The sequence below is a fragment of the Vicugna pacos genome, chromosome 5 (genome assembly GCF_048564905.1).
Source record: "Vicugna pacos chromosome 5, VicPac4, whole genome shotgun sequence".
NCBI lineage: Eukaryota > Metazoa > Chordata > Mammalia > Artiodactyla > Camelidae > Vicugna > Vicugna pacos.
The window spans coordinates 47,697,714-47,718,375 of record NC_132991.1 but is presented as its reverse complement, the minus strand read 5'-3'; the positions used below and the strand labels follow the sequence as shown (position 1 = coordinate 47,718,375).

At 34.2% G+C, this 20,662-nt stretch overlaps 1 long non-coding RNA gene across 2 annotated transcripts in view; it reads right to left on the bottom strand.

Annotated features, from left to right (window-relative positions):
- Positions 1–2,894: 2,894 nt before the first annotated feature.
- LOC140696401 (uncharacterized) overlaps positions 2,895–20,662 on the bottom strand; it is a 33,651-nt gene continuing 15,883 nt past the window's right edge. Inside the window, exons 5-7 of one of the 2 annotated variants that reach the window (XR_012072685.1) lie at positions 17,895–17,989; positions 14,565–14,862; positions 2,895–2,976 (exon numbers count right to left, since the gene is read on the bottom strand). This is a non-coding gene — a long non-coding RNA (uncharacterized lncRNA). The remainder of the gene's footprint in view (positions 2,977–14,564; positions 14,863–17,894; positions 17,990–20,662) is intronic. The other variant, XR_012072686.1, reaches the window with a different exon arrangement.

Sequence of the window (20,662 nt, the reverse complement as noted above, 5' to 3'; positions counted from 1 at the left end):
ATAACATTGCTTCAAAATTTTTTGGTACATATTTCTTTGTGTTCTAGTTTCTTATTTCAGATGGATTTGTAAAAGTGGATTCAATGGGTCAAAGGTTATGTATAGTTTACATTTTGATAGATAATGTCCAATTATCATTCCAAAAAATTTGTCCCACATATATTCCCACCAAACATTGTATGAGCAGCACCAAAAATCTTAACCTAATTTAAAATTCTGAAGCTACATATTCTAAAGAAAATGATAAAGCAATTAAGTTTCCAGTTTGATATATTGAAAGACATTCTCACCACAAGTCTATTTGCCATTTCAAAAGAGAACTTCGTAGAAGAAAGTAAACTTTAGTTTTTATTCTTTTAGTCCAGTATTTAGAGATGAAGCTATTTGCTATTTAAATGCAATTCACCAAAATTTAGTGCTTAACCACATGAACAACAATTCTGGTTTCTGTTAGATCCCTATTCTTGTATATCAGTGACTTTAGTAAGGGTGATGGTTTATGTCATAAGTAAAGAGTGTGCTTCACTCTTGGTGCTAAAGGAAAAGTGGCTAAATGACATTCTGTAGCTTCTAGTATAAAAAAGAGAATAATATAAAACAAAGATTTGCTTAAATTCCTATAATTCTAATTATTTTAAATTCTAGCATCTCATACAAGTTTTTTCATTCAGTAAATATTTATATTTAGCTCCTACAATATGCACATGTATTCTGCTGTGTATTGAGAAGATTGAAAATTATTTATGATTCCTTTTTCTAAGAACTTTAATACATATAAATACATATACTTAGAGGAAACTATCCATCTATTCATCCATTCATCTATTCACTCACTCATTCAATAAACATGTGTCTCTAGTGTATATTCTGTTGTAATGATGCAATGGGAACTCAAAGTTGAATAAAAGATGATCCCTGTCCTTAAGGAAGGACAAGCTAGTGAAGAAATAGACATGTTCATGTCTTACTAGGGGATTGAGAAGGCTTTCCAAGACAGGTGGAATTATAGATGTTTGAAGGGTATGTCGGATTTCCAGGCAGAGGAAATATGAGATATGTTGGGCAAAGCATGCAGGTGCAGAAGTGCACTGGAGAACAGGTTGAAAGGGGAGGTGAAGTGACACAGCAGATACTGATATTGAAATTGGAAAAAAGTTGGCTAGAATTAGTTAGGAGAAAGAGTATCATTCTGGGTAACAATGGTTAGAGAAGAATTCATGGAGAAGGGGGAAGTAATTTCCCAGGTAGACTGCAGGTAGAAAAAAATACCAGAGGCAGAGGGAACAGCATGAGCATAGCTTTGGAGTTGACCAGGAGCCTAGTGTTCCTAGGGGTAAAATGAGTAGATATATATTGGAAACTGGAAGTATCTAACATTGTTTCACATTATTTCCTGCTTCAGAGTTTTCATGTAGGCTATTTTCTCTGTCAAGAATCCTCTTTGCCTATAATAGAGTGCTTTTGGTAGCCATTAACAAAAAACCCAAGATGAATGCACCAGAAGTTGGTTTTAAATTCATAATACCGTTAGGGCACTGTTTCACTGTGATATTCCTGATTCTTCTCTCTCCTGTATGTTGGCTTTATTGTGTTTCTTTCTTTCTTTTGTTGGCTTTATTTTCAAGCTGGCTTTTCTCATGGTAGACAAATGACTGCCACTAGCTCACAGGCTACATGTTCTCATTTACATCCAAAGAGAAAACAGTTCTTTCTCTTTCACCTTCAGACAGAAGTCCTGACCTTCATTCTCATTAATCCAGCTTGGGTCACATGCCCATGATGAACCAGTTACTTCAACCTGCGTTTTGTCATATACTGATTGGCTTAAGCCAGTCCGACTTTGAACCAATCACTATGGCAAGGAGATTTGATTGGACCAATCTGGGCCCAATCTTTGAGATGAGGGTGGGTTCTATACCAGCCCAAACCTGTGGCAGTGTACTTCGTGTTAGGGGTGGGGAGAGGGAATGGCAAAGTCCACTCCATTCCTCCACTAGATTGCCTAGCCAAATCATAATCTTTCTTTAATTCTCATCTTAAATGTCAGGTTTGCCGAGAGGCTTTCCTAATCTCCCAAACTAAATTAGAGGCTTTTCCTTAGAGCTCCCAAACTAAGTTAGAATCTTCCTATTCTAGCTAATGGTTCCCTATAATTTTCCTTCATAAAACTTATCACCTTTAATTGATACACTTATTTTTGTGTTTATTTGTTAAAAGTCTGGTTCCTCCAGTAGACTCTAAGCTTTATGAGAACAGGGATCATGACTTTTCCTCAGCATAGGTCTCTAGCTGGTACATAATAGGCACTCTATAAAAATGTGTGAAATGAATGAATGGATTCATATCAATTCCTATTAGATAAGGAGTAATCTTACTTTGATCAGCTTCAAAATTGCTATTGTGCTGGGAAGGGGGAACATAAAAGTGAATGTTAAGTTCAGAGCTATGCTACAATGTGACCCCAAACTGAAAAGGACCATGTACAACAGATAACGTATTCCAGGAATTACATGGATTAAAAGACTCACTGTTATTGTAAATGACACTGTCAAGTGCTGGTTTTGCATAAAAAGTCTTATCATTTGTAATAATATTCGCTCTTAGTTTCTTTCATAATCAAGATGATACCTCACAGTAGAGCAAATTTTAAATGCATTTACACAGACCAGAACTATCTTGCTTTTCTTATAATAAATAATCCTCATCAGAAATGCACAACTGTGAAACTGGGGCTGTAAGGAGGTTTTTATATGGGCCAAAGAAATGATTATAAGCCTAGAACTGCTGTCATTCAAAATATTCATTTTGACTCTTGGCTGTTTCAAAATTTATTTACTTTTTATTAATCTTGGTACAGTTTTCAATTAGCAGGATTCAGGAAAAATCCAGTTTCAACACTGAAATATTCATGTCATGAAATGTAGGTCTTCTCTGTCAAACCTCAGCATTTTGGTTAAAGATGTTTGGAAAATCCGCCTGCAGAGCATTAATTAAATTTGGTCAAATTATTTGGACAGACTTAATGGAACTACTTTTTCTGCTTTCAGTGGGGAGTCTCATTGTTGTTTTTGTCCTGAATAAACACTGAAGTGTTTTAGTGACCACGCTAACTAGTTATTGATTTTATCACTTTTTAACATAAACATATTTTTGCATCGTTATGCAGAAATAATTGAAATATTGTATGTTTAGATTCCTATTAGAATATGTGAAGAAATTTGTATTTAATTTGATTTCATTATAGTCTTTTAACCATTCATAAGATATTCTGGTTTTACAGGGCCTGGAATTTTCAATTCAGTAGTAGTAATATGGAAATTAAAGATTTAAGTAGTTTTTGTTCCCTAGGGAATCTAACATCAGCATTTGGTAAGGAGGGTGTGGCCTAATGTGTAATGTAATAACTTTACTTTGTTAGGCAATCTCTGGGATTCAGCATTCATTTGGGAAAATAAATCATCAATTCATCTCCTCCTTCCCCTCACCCATTGTCCTTATTGATTATTATTTCTTATATATAGTATTGTTTAAAATTGGTAAGAATATCATTATATGAAGAGATAAAGACAATATGTACAATTAAAGAACTAAAAATTCGAGGCCCTTACTTGACAACAAGGCATGATTTTTAGATCATGCAAGATGTAGATAAAATGGATTTTTGTGTGACTTAAGGATCTGTTGGCATTTTCTTTTGTGGGGCACATTTACATCTCAGTCTTGTTTGGTTCCACTCATGAAAACATTTTAGACGTGGTTGAAATCATTATACCATTCACAAAATTGAAACAGGAAATTGGCTTTTCTGTGAAATATTTAATTTTTTGAGAAGCTCCTGGCTGTTTCCCAAATCTAAGTTGGGTTTTAACTCTCCCATTAAGAAAACCAGCTCACCCTGGTGAGATGAAAGTAAATATTAGGACATCTATGTCCCAGTTCTGTTTCAACAGGAACTTGGTATGACTGCCCAAGACTTCTGTGTCTCATGCATAAAATGCTTTGTAATATGTGCTCAGCGTGTGTTGAATGAATGAATGAAATAATAGCCAACACTTCCTGAATGCTCACCATGTGCCAGGCACTTTACACACATGATCCCATTGAAACCCTGTGAAGTATATGCTGTTATTATCTACCAATACAGGAGAAAGTTGAGCTTAATTAACTTGTCCAAAGCCATACAGCTAGCAATGTGTGGAATTTGAACAACCCAATGCCTGTGTTCTTTTTAAAAAAAAAAATTTATCTAAAAAAAAATTTTTTTAGTTGAAGTGTAGTCAGTTTACAATGTTGTGTCAATTTCTGGTGTACAGCATAGTGTTTCAGTCATACACATATATACATATATTCCTTTTTCTATTCTTTGTCATTATAGGTTACTACAAGATATTGAATATAGTTCCCTGTGCCATACAGTATAAACTTGTTGTTTATCTATTTTATAATAGTAGTTAGTATCTGCAAATCTCAAATTCCCAATTTATCCCTTCCCACCCCTTTCTCCCCAGTAACCGTGTATGTTTTCTATGTCTGTGAGTCTATTTCTGTTTTGTAAATAAGTTCATTTATGTCTTTTTTAAAAAATTCCACATGTAAGTGATATGATATTTTTCCATCTCTTCCTGGCTTTGCTATGCCTGAGTCTTCCCCTGGCCCCAGAAGGAGAAAGTCAGCTAAAGGCAATTCACAGCACTCCAGCTATTCTCTGCCTCAAGTCTGTGCTGTGTTGTATTACACCAAGCCAAGAGGAATTCGGCAGGGCTGTAATCTCTCACCATGCGGTGTTGGTAATTTTGGGTACAGGAAGACTCCTTTACCTTCTGTATCTTGAAGAGGACATAACTAAGGTCCTTCTAAACCAAAGAGACAGAGTAACTGACCTCAAAATATGTACTGCCTTTTGATCCCTGTGGGGCTAAGTGAGGAAAATAGAGCTAAGTATTACTGCCATCTCTTTCAGAAATCTACATATAACACTCTCAAAAAGAAATTTGACACCTGGAAAAACAAATGGCCAATGGATGCTTCAGCCCAGATGGCAGTCGTTGGAGATTTGGAGGAGGAGGCCCCACTAGAGTTTATTGAAGCCACAGAACATCCTAATTAATATTTAGAAAGTGTATACACGGACATTGAGGTTGAGTTTATATGACTCTGAAAACTTTCATTTCATTCTGAAAACAATCAGTGCCACAGAGTGACCTGGCTATGTGCAGTTTGAGATGAGGTTCTACGCTCTTCCTTATGGTTTAGAAATACATTCCATGTTTTGGAATCTTACTGAAATCTGATTTATATAGTGGAAACATTCTAGGGCATAAGCTGCATATTTTATAGAGCTGAAGTTAAGTGAGAGTGACTCCGGTTATGCCGTGGGTGTCAAGGGTGTGCAGAGGCAGAGCTAACCCTGTAGGTCTTGAACAAAATTGGAGATGCTGGTGCACATATGGAAGGTCTGGAGGCCACTCATAACCCAGGTCAGGCACGAGAGACAGATATCACAACCAAATTTATACCTTCCCTAATCTAGTTTTAAAATATATTTTAGAAAGTGCAGTTTGGTTGAGAAAAAGGGAACATGGAAGTGACCCCAATGTACAAGGAGGAGAGATAGGCATGGGGTGGAAGAGAGAACTGTAAAGAAAGCAGAAACAGAAGAAATGTGATTTCAGCGTGTTTTCTTAACCAGAATCACAAATCTGAAGAGATGAATGCTTTGTAAACTCTCAAAAGTACTTATCAAAACACAGAAGACATTTTAAATGTATCCCTCTACAAAAGCAAAAACCAAAACCCCCCAAATCTCTTAAGACTGGTACGTGCCAGTAGGCAGCCAAATACTCTTAATTTTGGAAGCCTATCATATGTCATCAAAACACAACAGGATGCTGTGGTAGTGGCTCTCTGAGCATACCCTCGGGTGAGTACTGAGTGTTGGATGACACAGAATCTTTCTGGTGTAATTGTGTATTACCTTGCTTCTTTTTGTCTCTATCTGTCAAAATAGAAGTATTCTAATGCAATGCATATAAATATTTAAAAAGTAATAGTTCATAATGGAACAATTTATTAATGCTCAAAACATTTTTAAAACTCAAAGCAAAGCAGACATAAAATATTTTTTAATTTTTCAATAGGAACTTCTAAACACAATTTTCTCTGCTGAAAATATATCTTCCGAATTAGATTCAGGGAGACAGGTTTGAACATGGTTATTCAAACTATGTACAATGCATAATTATTAAAATGGTTGTAAAAAACAGAAATAACTAGTTCTGAAGAAATTAAATTATGTAAAAAAGTAGTAAATGGCATTAAATTGTTAACTTATAAAACTGAGTACCATAAATGTTCAACGTACATTTATGATATCTCAGCATAACAACTTGTGTTTACCAAAAGTAGTTTTCCTTGTAGAAAATAATCTGAAGAGCTGTACTTTAATCATTAAAAATACACTTATTTATGTGCATTTAAAATGTTGTGTTTATGGAATCAAAATCTATTAAGAAAACATCTGAATGTTTGACTGTATGCAATTTATTTATTAGGAAAAACTGAAAAAAAAGATGAAATTTCTTAGCATATTTTAAGGCAATATTAATATTAATGCCCTCAAGAATAAGGACAAACAGAAGTCTTCCTCATAATGTGGTGTAGGCAAGGATTTTCTTCCCTTTTCTCCACAGGTCCTCTTTATTTCCACAGTAAACTTAAAAGAAACTCTTTTTTTAAATTTATTTATCTATATATTTGTTTATTTTTAATGGAGATACTGGGGATTGAACCCAGGACCTTGTGCGTGCTAAGCATGCGCTCTACCACTGAGCGATACCCTCCCAAGAAAATTCTTTTTAAAAAGAACTCAAGGATAATGAAATACTATGATTCATTTAATATTCTGAGTAACAAAAATACTGCCACACATATCTAACTTTTACTTCTGAATCTTACATTTCAAGGACATAATAAAATGACTTTACTACGAAGACTAAGACTAGGCTAGTACTGCTTTGTGCTTCAAAAGGTACTTTCATCTTGCAGAGTCGTAGGGCCATCTATAGGAACATAAATTACTGCCTATGACTACAAGGAATTCTGGTTATTTGAGTCTGACTAGATAGGGGCTTATAGTATTTGCTTCAGTTCTCCTTTTGACTTCATGTAAGCAGAACCTTAAGTGAAATGGTTTTCAGAACTTTTTACACTACAATAGACTACATCTTATGCTAAATATTTTCTTCAAAACTAAAAATCACCAAAGATTTGCAGCAACTTATTGTCCTATTTGTTACTTTACTTCTGATTTAATATACATTATGAACTAATATTATAGTATAAAATAATATAATATATAATACATATTATATATATTAAGTCAGAAGTAAAAGTTTTTATCTATCTACCTATCTGGAAAAATCAATGTAAATCATTTATGATGTGCATGACTGCATAGTGCTTCCAACTTATGAACTAAGTTTAGTTGTGAGTTCAGGGAGGGAGGATATCCTTTTGAACTTTTCAATTTTTGGAACTATGTACATGTATTACTGTTTCAAAATAATTAACATTTTATTAGGTTAGAATGAGGGCAATAACAGTCTATTTTATTTTATTTTTTAACAGTCTATTTTAGCACAGGTAAAATGACTTATTTTAAAAAGTATCTTGCAGAGTTAGAATTATAACTTAACTCAGTTCTCTCTCATTGCCTTTTTCTGGTATTACTATTTGACTTTCAGCTACTAAGTATAGCTGTTTCTTTAAAAAGATCAAAGTAATAAAGAATCATTCTTCTTATGAGAACACTGTGACTAAGATTAGAGAATCCCGAAAAAGTCATTTAATGTCTTAAACAAACATGTGTCATGTTAAAAAAGCATTATTATGCTGAGTTTAGAAAAATGTACTACAATGCTAGTTTCACAGTGGTTCTTTTACAAGAACTGATGTTTCCATGTTAGAATATGTAGAAAACAGGTGGATGGCTGCAGGAGAGTTTATTTTCGCACATATGTTCACTTACGTTTTATTCATGGGAAGACACAGGACATATATATTATTGTTGATTTAACTTAGGAGAGTTTAGGCAAGAGATAGAACCCAATAGTTTGATATTTCTGTGGAATTATGAAGGCAAAATAATATTAAATACTTGATTTTTGTGCCAGAAGTTGAGATTTGGAAACTGATGATATCTCATCAATTTTTTTAATTGACCACCAGTCAGCCCAAGTAATGGCAGTCACATAATTCTCATTTCGGTTATGTCTCCAAATGTATTAGAAGTTTTTAATAAAAATATTTTATAGACTTCACTAATGAGAGTCTTGCTTGTCTCTTGTTCAGCTGAATATATGTCATAACAATAGTTTATTTTGATTGAGTGCTTCCCATGTGCGAACATTTTACGTGAGTTATCCTGTTGAATCCTCACAAAAATCCTTGAATGTAGGCATTATTATTGTTTGTCCTTTGTTAATAATGAAACCGAGACTCAAAGAAACTAAGAAACTTGCCCAAGAACCTGTCCATAAATGTCAGAAGTGGGATTAATTCAAGTCTGTCTGACTCTGAAACCTGAGTGCTTTCTGTTACGCCGTCAGGCTGCAGACCTTAAGTTTGTAACCAATTACGTAGGTAGACAATATTTATTAGAAACATATAAATTTATTAAAGATTAAACACCTCTGAATGCTCTGACAAATTGTCTTTAACTCATTGCATTAACTAATGGGCCACCTATTTCTTCTGAGGGTCAGTTTTGTTCCTGTACGTTATTAATTCAGTTTTATGATCTTTCACTCTTTCTTTATTTTTACAGATTGGATTCTAATCTGTACTGTGATATTCCAGATCTTTAAACGTGACTTACATAATAAGTTATTTCATATTTCTAGTTTCTTGCTGATTCGGGGGGAAGTCATTATCTTTACATCATTATACAAGATCCCCAATGTTATTTTGTGTGTGTGTGTGTGAGTGTTTGTTTTTTGGGGGGTAAGTAATTAGGTTTATTATTTTTTTTAAATGGAGAGTACTAGGGATTGAACCCAGGACCTCATGCATGTTAAGCACTCACTCTACCACTGAGCTATACCTGCCCCCTCCCCAGTTTTATTCTTCTACCTTTTTGTGGTAAGGAACCAAATGCTAGGAAATGCTTCTGTCTATAAGATACTACTCATTTAAAAAGAATCTAAATCTGGGTTTGTTTTCACAATAAAGTGATCAGTAATGCAGAGAAGCTGCTCGTGATGAAGAAAGGTAAAAAGATAATAAAACACCAACTAAGGTTTATGGCATCGTGATTTGCTCTATTTTACATTGCCTGGGTACTTCCCCTTACAATTTTGACTGCATCATCTTACACTTATTCATCTGTTGCTTTGTCATATTCTACAGTTTCATGTACTCCTCTATTGTCATCTCAACTACTTTATCATTTCACTGGCACAGGACTCCATCTTCTAGCTTTTTGTCTTTGTTTTTTAGATTATGATCCTGAAGATCTTGGTATTAGGAATAAATCAGCACTCAAGAAATGCCTACTAAAAGAATATTTAATCATTTCTGTGTGAAGGGAAGAATTAACTCCGTTAACTAGGAAATAAACTTTATTTCTGAGTCAAAGCAACAAGATGAAATTAAATACCTTTTTATGATTCTAAAATCACAGTGTGCTTTAAAAAAAAATGTGTGCCTCCTTAAGAGCAAACACCAAAGGATTAAGTTATAGATAAGCTTAGCGTTTTCATGGAAAAATCATGAGGAAGGAAAATGTTTATTAAATTTTATAAAGGTGAAGCCTTGGGCTATGGGTGGTGAGTATATCACAGCTCTCCGTTGCAGGTTTTTAACATGGAAATGGAAAGAGCATAGAAAACTTGTAGTCTTTGGGCACAAGAGCATCACACTCTCCCTGAGAAGCTGCTAGAATTTTGGCTTGTGGGTGGGTTACCCAGGTACTAGTCCTTCGTTAGCAACCCAAGAACATTGGTTTTACTATGTAGTTTATCTTTCTGTATTAGTCATTCTTATTATTTGCCAACAATTACAGACACATATTATCTGGGGCTAGACAATCTGGACTCAACCTTTATCTGTGAGAGGAAGTAAAGGTACAGAAAGAGTGAGTGCCATGCTCAGAGCATTTTTCTACTTAAATGCCCATCTTTTCCCTTCTTGAGCCTGGTTTGGGGTACAAAATAAACACTGTGTGCAGCCAGCAATGAAACTTACCTCAATAGACACCAGGAAAGATGCATGGATTCTATTGGAACGTGTCTGATATATCATTAGACATAAGTTTTTGTTTTGGATGATGATTGAAGTAAGGTCTCCAGAAAAGGGCCCAGGGTTTCCTGACTCGTATAGCTGCCCCCTCCTACCCCACCAAAGTACTCGCTGAATTTCCTGAAGCTGGGACAGCAATTAGACCCATAAAAATGAAGTTCATTAATGAAAACTAATTGAAAATTAATTCACCACGACTCCAGGGAAGAGCTTGCATTTAAAATGTTGTGTTGTTAGCGAGCAAGTCTCTAATCATCAGAGCATGGCAAAATACTTCAGAATGACACATAGGTTAATGAGGTGGCAAAGCATCCGAAGAACAAAATCTTGTAGTATTAAAATAGCCACCACACTTAAAACGGCAGCCTGCCCCTCCCTCTGACTCCTTTTCTGCCTCATTCCACCTCCGTGTTTGTCACTAGACAGAACAGACCCCAAGGTGCTATCCCTTCTCCCAGCAAGTCTTTTCCTCGAGAAGAAATACCACAACAATCTCCATGTTTTGATTGCAAAACGTGAATTTTGCAAATGCCACTTTATCGACTCTGCAAACCCCAGAGAATACACTTTTTCATTTTTTAAATATTTATTATGGAAAATTTCAAACATACAAGAGAGAATGCTAAAATGAAACCTCCTCACCTGACTTCCACAGTTATCTACTGGGAACCTACTGCAAACACTATTTTAGTAAACTTGAAAGAACAAATACTTACTGTATTTCCTTTCTCATGAAATAGATGTTGTGTCATAACAGGCTTGTTTTCCTTTCTCATTCACCTAAAAATATTTACTAAAGGTATTGTACATGCAAGATGAAACTAAGGGAGATGGGATATTTATTCTTTAAAAATTCCACCTTCATCTCTTCTAAAAATCACTTAGGATCCTCTTGAAGCATCTTTATATGCAGATAGTTTCTAATTTTATATTTCTATTGATGGATCTTTTTTCCTCTGTTAGGTCTCAGCTTTTATTAACAAAAGACGGAACTGTGTCTTTTGGTTACTCCAAGTGGGGTTGCTCTCCATGGGAACATCTACGTATTTTCATTTTGCTCATAACACAATTCCTAGTTATGCTGATATTAAAAATACTGGTAAACTGGTATGTGAAAGAATCAGGGGAGTCACTGCCTTTCTTCTCTATAGGATTATTTTTTATACTTTTGAGAATGATAAATTAAGGGAAGAATTTTGAAGATATAAGTTTTTTCTCTCCATTTGGTTGTTACTAGAGTCACTGTGTTTCCTTTATTGTCAGACCTTTCAGCAAATCTCATCTCTCAACTAATCCAAAATTTATTCCTCAAGTATTCTAGCTTCAGTCTCAATCCAAAGAAGATAATAAGTACAATCTCCTTGTAATATCTTTCAGAAAAATTTTAAGAGAGCTATTCAAAACTATCAAACTATTTTGAAAATCTTTAGGACATCCTGTGAATGTATGGAGTTTATACGTACTTTCATAGAAGAGCAGGGCCCCCTTAAAAATCCCTTTTTTCTTTGCATACTCTTGGGTATATGAGTTTCATTTTTCACTTCTTACAACAAGTTATTTCAGAATAATTCTGCTTTAGAATCTTCTAGAATTTCTTTTTTTTTAATGTATTTCCTCTCATATCACATCATTCTGATTTTTTCAACTAAATGGTTTAGGGAAATACATATTTATCATTTTGCTGTACTGTTATAATGTTTTGAAATAGGAAATGCTAGAATAAAGGAAACCTGACAGAGTAAAAGTTAAACACCCTATGAAAACACCCAGCACTGGCCCCAGAGGCCCGAAAGTTTGGTGTTGGGCTCTAACTGTGATTTTGTCATTTATTTATTTAATTGCAAAGACAAGTTCTTGTATAATTCAGTTTTTTAAAGAAAGTTTGATGTAATGCTAGCATCCACAACCTCATTAGTACTAGAGCCAATTTCAATGGGAAAATGGAGACATGAAAAAGACACGAATTATCTCAATTCTGAATGTCTGTTAAATTTATCTGATACATTTGGTCAGATATTTTCTTCCTTTGAATTTCTTCTGCATTGGACTGTTATTGATTTAAAGGAATATTACATAGTCTATTTTGGGTTCCTTCCTTGCTCTGCTGTACAAGTATACTATGCCTCGTAAGAAACAATGTGATGAGTTAACAGGAATCGTGGAACAGGAAAGGAATTAGACTGTTTAACTGAAGGGATTCATTATGAGAGAGGAGCCCAAGATTGGATGCAAGAAGCAGCACATAAAGTTGTCTTCTCCTTCGCAGAAATACGAGCTTACCCGCCGCAAGTGTACTAAATGAAACACATGTATACAACATTTCTTGAATTTCTGCCCTAGACTTTAGTTTCTAAAAGTCATACCCATTTTCTGTGTATCAAGTTCCTTGGCAGTGGCCAATGACAGGAATTTTAGGACATGAGCAAAGTAATTGAATGACAGTATCAAAGAAAATTTGGCCCTTTTCCTTTATTAACAAGCAGTCAATTAAATACCTCTGATTTTCCTTAGATAACTTACAGTGGAACTTATTTGCTCTTGTAAATTTTTTTTTAACTGTAAAAAACGACAACAACAACAACGACTAAAAGAATCCTTGGCTTAATTTGAGTTTGAGCATTTCAAAGCTGGTATTTGCAAACTCAGAAAAACGAGCTTTTCATTAATCCATGATTTTGGAAACAGTTACTCTAACCCACAACCACATACAAATACAAAAGTCCTAATGGGACTATTTTCTTACTAAGCCTGTAACAGTTTACATTCACCTAATGGCCTGGGGTTATGAGCAAACTACTCAATTAGAGAATTCAGGCTGGTTGCCCACATATTTTAGAGCAAATTATCCCTTCACAAATGCAGAACCCCCTATATAAAACGCCTAACCAGTATTTCCTGTAAAAAAATACTATTCCCTAAATTCCCACCTTGAACCTACTAAGAATTTCCCTTTTTGCTAGGGCAAAGATTTTATGGAAATATTTGTTTTTATATCACATACCTTACTGTTGGTCTTCCTGTGGGCTTGTGTTTTGACCTTAAAGCAGCTAAGAATTTATAATCAAAACACTTCTAAATAAGATATTTCTTTTCTAAGTACTTTTGCTAAGTACTTAAGCTAAGAACCTTAAGTTAGAAGGTGTAGAGTCCTGCCAATTCTTTGATAACAGATCTTCTGCTTGGGGGGTTAAATGAATTTCATGGTTATCCTTAACACTTACTATTTCTTCTTAGGCCTCTTTCATTTAAAAAGGGGTCGGTGCTTCCAATCTATAAACACCTATTAAAAGTTCTCCACCCTTTTATACTTGGCTGCTGGTCTTAATTGTCTGCAGATGGGTGGATCACTGCATTTTTATTTCAAAGGTAGAGATTTGCAAAATGTAAACGAGCCTATTAAAAGTTCTAAATCAAGACTCTCAACATCCATTAAAGGGATCCATGTGTAAATGGGGATAGAACTCAATCTGAAAGTGTCTTTTTGTAAAAAACATTTTCACACACATCTAAGTAAAAGTGCATATCACCACCAATGCATTACACATGTATTCAACACAAATAGTGCACCGCTAGAGGAGCGTTTAAAAATTTTATGCAAAACTTGGAACTAAGGAAAACGTGTGTTTGCAAAACATTCTTTTTCTTTTATAATAGTTGATAGATAAGAGAGGCCACATAATGTATTATCCTACATTGTAAGTTTTCACTGGGTTGAAAAGAAACAAAAGACTTTTTCTTAATATTTTACACAACAAAATAAAAATTCAACAAAATATAGACCTATATACTAACAAACATTTTATTGCACTTAATATAAAATCTTAAAATGTGAGTATTTTCAGTTCACCTATTAAATCATTATTTTCTATCCCGGTAAAATTCCTTTTTAAAAACTGAACCTCATTTTGCAGTGTTGCTTGTGACTGAGAACTGAAATCCGAGCTAGTTGTTCTTGGCACTATGGTGTTCTGGCTTATCTTGCCTAAGGGACTGACAGTTTATCTCAGATTCTACAGTTTCTTCCATCCTTTTTTCACTAGCGTTTCCCCTTAGTCTTGCTTTTCATTAGCCCACCCTGATGGCCGACTACTTCTAATCTATCAATTAAGCTGAAGGAAAACACAAAAGTGTGCTTCTTTTATCTCTGTAAATCAAATCCATCACAAACTCAATTTAGTTTGAGTTCTTTAGGTCAAAAATAAAATATTCCAAGTACCACAAAATGTTGCTAGAATACCTGCACTTAAAAACCAGCCTGAGATACTCACCTTCCAGGAGGATGCAATGGGATTGCTTTGGACTATTTTATTTACTTTGGCTTTGAGCCCCATAATCTGTACCCAGTAGTCAAATCAAGGATTGAACATCTGACAGCTGTATTTCCTTCATCCGTTCTTTAAATGCAATGCACGATTTATTTAATTTCAGAAGAATGGTGTTTTCCCTAAACTCCACTTTTACTAGTCAGATTGTAGGGACAATATTTCAGAGATGGCCCAGTTTTTGAGATTGCATTTTCTTTTCTTATTTTTCTGTGTGACAAAAAGGGAAGCAGAAGTTGGATATCTAAATAGAAACAAAGAAACAAACAAAAAAAACAATAAGTTCTCCTTCAGCTTGCAAAAATACATTTACAAGCTCTCAACAAAATTTTACTTTTAAAAGCCATTTTAATATTTGTTATCTTTTTCTGAGTAAAATAAGCTGATTCTTTTACATGTGGATCTGATTATGTGAAAAGCTGTCTAAGGCTGCTATTGAACATAATCATATGAATTACGAACTGTGACTTTATTTCTTTTATAATCTTTGTAGTTCTTGCCATTACTTTTACATGTCTATGTCTGGCATTATGTAGCTTTGAAACTATGCCAAAAATATTTATTGTCGTATATCTGGCATTCTCATACTATGGGGCTGAGTTTGGTTTCTAAGCTGGGCAAAACTTATTAGCAGATATAGTTCTTGGCATTTGTTTGAGAAAAATCATATGTAATTTTAGTACCCCTCCCCCTGTAATACAACCTTTTGCACTCTTTGAAACATGTATGGAGTGGAAATTTCAATGCTTGTGCTGTCTCTTTCTCTAATTTTGAGTAATTCTTCAGTTTTAAAGTACATAAAATGAAACAAAATAACAACAACAAAAGAAAACAGATAACAAAAGAACAAATTAAACCACACACCGGGACATTCTGAAATATTTGTATGGATGGTCTGTATGAAATACTTCCCTAGTAGGAGAATCCCAGGAAGCTGGGGAAGGGTCCCAATGAGACACTGCAGCGCTAGTACTTTATGGTTACATGAACTAATAATAATAATAAAAAGCAAAATGTGTATGAATAATTCTTTTACTAATATTTTTGCAGATTGGTAAAATTCTTTAAAGAAGTGTTATGAAGAGATTCAGTTCCCACTCTTGTTTATTATGCTCAGGCATAGCATAGTAATCATGCAGTTCAACTTCAATGCACTTGTGTGTACAAGGATGAACTATTAGCATTATTTAAGATGTTTTTAAGGTATTACAGCATATTTTGTAAAAGAAGGTAAAATCATGACTCATACAAATATAAAATAAACCCATATCATGTATTTTATTTAATGTATTACTTAATGAGGGAACCAGAAGTTATAGGCAATTCAAAGGAGAACTCAAAGAACCACATACATGTGGGCAATATGGAAAGCTAAAACACATTTACACTTGATCTTAGCCAAAAGGCCGAGAAGTGATTAAAACACATTTACAAATAATGCAAAGATGATCTATGCATAGAGCAATAATCATCTGCATTCTATTGGATATAATTTGTTTGCATTTCTATGGACAAGAATCATTTATATTATCCATATTCTATAATTTATAAAGTAATATATAAATTATTTGTACATGTATTTTAGACAGTAAGAGTCTATTATTTGAAATTTAATATAAATTATTATGTATATATTCATTAATTATTTTTTGGTTAACACATTTTTTTGAGTACCTATTATGTGTCAGGCATTGTATCTGATGCTAAAGATACAATGGTGATCAAAAACAGCCCTCAAAGATCTATAGTTTAGTATGGGAGACAGGCATCAATCAAATGAGCACAAAAATAAATGTGCAATTACAAAACCACAGGTCTCAGAGAAGTCTGCAGGGTTCCAAGAGGGTAAAATTTGTAGAATGTTAATCTCAATGTAAACTAATTTTACTTTAATTAGCATCTATATTTCCTGATTTTTGTATTTATTGAAGGTGATACTTACACTTAGAAACCATTTTTAAAAATTTCTATCTTGCTGGGTTAATTATTCATATAAAACTTAAAATTCTGCAACACACAAATAAGTCTAATATTTATATACTTTAATATTATTGTAAAAAATGCTGTGTAATATAAGCTTCTGTGTTGATTTATTAATTAGGATCATAGAAAAGAATCATAGATGGTTACAATTAGTAAAGTCAAAACGAAATCAGCTGATCTTTCGCCAGTTTCTCCTTCTGCAGTCCTTCTCCCCACACCCCAACCCTCACACTGTTTTCCCTGTGGTTCAGCAGCCAGTACCCTTGTTCAAAACAATTATATGCAATATATTTGTCCCCTAGAAAGATGTCACGCTTTAGTGCTTTAGAATCCATGACATCCTGTATTTGGAAACACTTTATGTCCCTGTGGGTTACCCTGTGCTGAGGTGTCACTGAGCACTTTCGTTGCCCATTCTCTATTCACTTAACTGTATTCCCTTCATCTTCAAAGACTCAATTAGAAGATTGCTTTTCTGAAGCTTAATTTGATAATATACAAGATACAGATCCATTCACTTTTTCAAAAGGTTGCGGATATCCGCATCACAAAAGCTAAATTTATATATATGAATGTGACCCCAGCAACAGAAATACACTTTTTTCCCCCCAAAGCAGTGCTGATAACTGTGAGCTGTCATTCATATTTGTCCAAATACTCCTTTTGGTCTTATGTGTGAAGCCACTGAAAATGATCTAGCACCCTTAACCCTTTACCTTGCGTCTTAGATTAGTTCCTAGAAGCAGACCATGAGATGAGGATTCATGTGCAAGTGATTTATTAAGAAAGTACTCTGCAGAGAAACCAAGAAGGGGATGGGGAAAGCAGAATGGGAAAGAGAAGACATCCAAGCAAGGATGAATCTCAGGCCAGCTCCCACAGAGAAGAGCTTCTGCCTGTGCTTGCATGGGAACTCTGGAATGGAAGTTGTGCTTTAGAACCGTCCTGGCCACAGAGAAAACAGTCATATTTGGTGTTGGAAGCAGAAACACACACAGAGGTAAGATGGGATCTGAGAATACTGGGGAGAAACATTGATAGTGATTGCAACACCCTATCTCGTCCCCTCAAATTCATTCTCCTCTTCTTCCTGGGTACATGGCTAGCCTGTGTTTTCCAGTCTCCCTTGCCAAGTGTGGTGGCCCTATAACTGTGTTCTCTTCAATGGAACAGAGTGCAAGTGGTGTGTGGCACTTCTGGACCTAGGATAGTTTCGTCCACACTGTCTTTCTCCTCCCTGCTAGCTGGAACTCAGGGTGATCTAGCTTATGTTATAAAGATAATGACAATGACCTTAGGGATGATGATGCAACATGATGGAAGAACTGAGGACCCTGAACGACTTCGTGGAGCAGAACTTCTTGATGATCCAGAGCAGTCAGAGTGGACTGTTAGGTAAGAAACAAATCTTTTCTTCAAACCACTGAATTATTGTTGGGTCTCTATCACAGAAGCCTAGCTTTTTTCTAAATAATACAAGATGCTTTACTCTTACGATAACATTATATTTATTACAGATTCATTTTTGACTGCTTATCCTTGATTTATTCTACTAGAATGTATATTATATGAGAGCAGGAGATTTGCCTTTTTCTTGCTGGCACAAAATACTCATAATAAGTACTTATTTAGTGAATAAACACAAGTGTAGTTACCTTGTCCTATGGTAATTAAAATTTAAAAAACCACATTACAATGAAAGAACTTAGTATAATACTAAATAGTGATATAGAACAAATGGAAAGAGCTTAATGAAAAGTAATCCAAATGATTAATGAGATAAAATACTGATATAGAGATAAAATATTGATATGTTAAAAATAGATAGAAGATAAGTTATGTAATCTTGAAAAAACAAGGCTGAATGGCACCTTGGTAACTGTCTTTGCGTATTGGAAAGGTGATTACATAGAGCTTGTTGACCAACTGTTTTCTATGTCTACAGAGGAAAAACTATCAGGAAAAGAGCTTAAACTGACCTGACTGTAATAGTGATTAAACATTAGAAAAGGCTCCAGAGTAATATTGTAGAATCTCTGTCCCTGGTGAATTTTAAGGACAAACCATCTGTCTTAGACATTTCAGGCAGAGCCTTGGAGGAAGAGAGAGGTCTGGATTAAATGACTCCTTGAACTGGCTCCCTTTCAATTCCAGGAGTCTGTGCCACTATACAGGGTATTAGGGGATCTGGCAGTGACATCTTTCACTCCAGTGACCAGCCAGACTGATTAATTGGCATCTTTTATCTGTAACTTGAGGGAGCTGTTTCTCAGGGTGAGGATGATGGGGTGGGTGGAGAGGAGGGAGTAGGAAGACTAATTTCCTGAAAAAATGATATTAAAAACTATAGTTTATACCAGAACTCTAAGATACTAAGTAATTGCTATGCTATCAATACAAACTAACTAGAAAAGTTCTAAGATTTTTTGATACATTTCAAGTGCTAGATTTTATTTAGTAAGATTAACTTCTGTAACAATGATCAAAAGATAATGATTTGATGCCACCAGTGAAATGACATAAGTAAGACAGAGAAAAACATTTGTTGATACTCATTTATAACACTTACATTGGTGTTGCAATACAAGTAACAATGTAAGAATGCTACTTATGGATATTGTATTCAAATTTATACTATATTTATATTACTCATCAATAATCATGTTAAAAAGTCCCTAGACAAGCTTTCATTAGAAGAGGGATTTCCTAAGTCTTAGAAGTCTGCTTTTTTAATTACCTTACAATATCGCAGCTATTGTTTGCAAGAAAAACATTTTTTAATGATATATAAATATTTGCATTTGGCATAGAATGGTGAAAATCAATTCAAGTTGAGTATTTATATATTATGGGGACTTCCAGCTTTACTAATAGATAAACTTAATGAAACTTTACATGTTTGTTACAATCCATAGATAAATTTTTTAATTCTTCCAGAAAAGGTGGGAAAACTCTGCTTCTAAGATGTTGTAGTATTTATTTATTTATTTTAATGGTAAATGTTGTAAAGTTACAACTCAGTAGGAGTTTTTTTTTGTTGTTGTTGAAGGGAAGAATTCTAGTCAAATTTAGAAGGAAATATTGACTATTTTTTATGTTATGAGTCTTGAAAGTAAATGTTGCTCTTAAACACGTAAGTGATGTTCCACCTCCCTCATTATTAGAAAAATACAAAACTACAATGAGATATCCTTTTCTAAAAAACCTATATTGTCAAAAATAGAAAAAACTGTGATCATACATTGTGTTTTCCAGGGTAAGGAAAAAGGCACATTCCTTGTGGGAATGTAATTTAGTACAAACTCTATGGAGGATAATTTGGCAATATCTATTGAAATCATAGTAGTATATATCATTTAACCCAGCAATTCCACTTCTAGAAATTCTTTCTTACAGATGTATATTGACATAGAAAGAAATGGCACATGCAAATGGTTATAGACTTTTTTTGTATTGTTTGTAATTGTAAAAGGTCTGAAATAACCTAAATGTTGTTGGTGATGAAAAATGCTACATCCTTCAATTGAATATAACACAGCCTCTAAAAAGACTAAGAATTAATTCTTAAGATACATGCAGCATAGTGTAGATAATGAACTACTCTTTGTGCAAAAAAAAAAAAAAAGGAAAAGAGAGAAAGCTAGAGAGAAATACATCCCTATATTCATAAAACACATCTGAGGAGCTAACCAAGAACTGGCAAAACAGTGGTTGCCTCAAGGGAGAGGAACTATGAGTCCTGGGAACAGGGTGGGAGAGAGACTTGATTTTCACTGTTAGCCTTTTTGCAGCTTTTGAATTTTGTATCATATGTGTGTATTACCCATTCAAAAATTAAACAAAAATGATTTAAAAAGACAAATATTGTGAAGAGTATAATAATTCATTTATTTTGAGTTTGAGGATTTATTTAAATTTAACACAAAATAATCTTTAATTTCAAAGTGTAGAATTAAGGCAATTCCAAAAATTTTTAGATTCTGTTTATACTTTCTAGGTGGGTTATAATATGAAAATATACCTCAAAACAATTTAAAAATATCACCCTATGTAAAGACCAC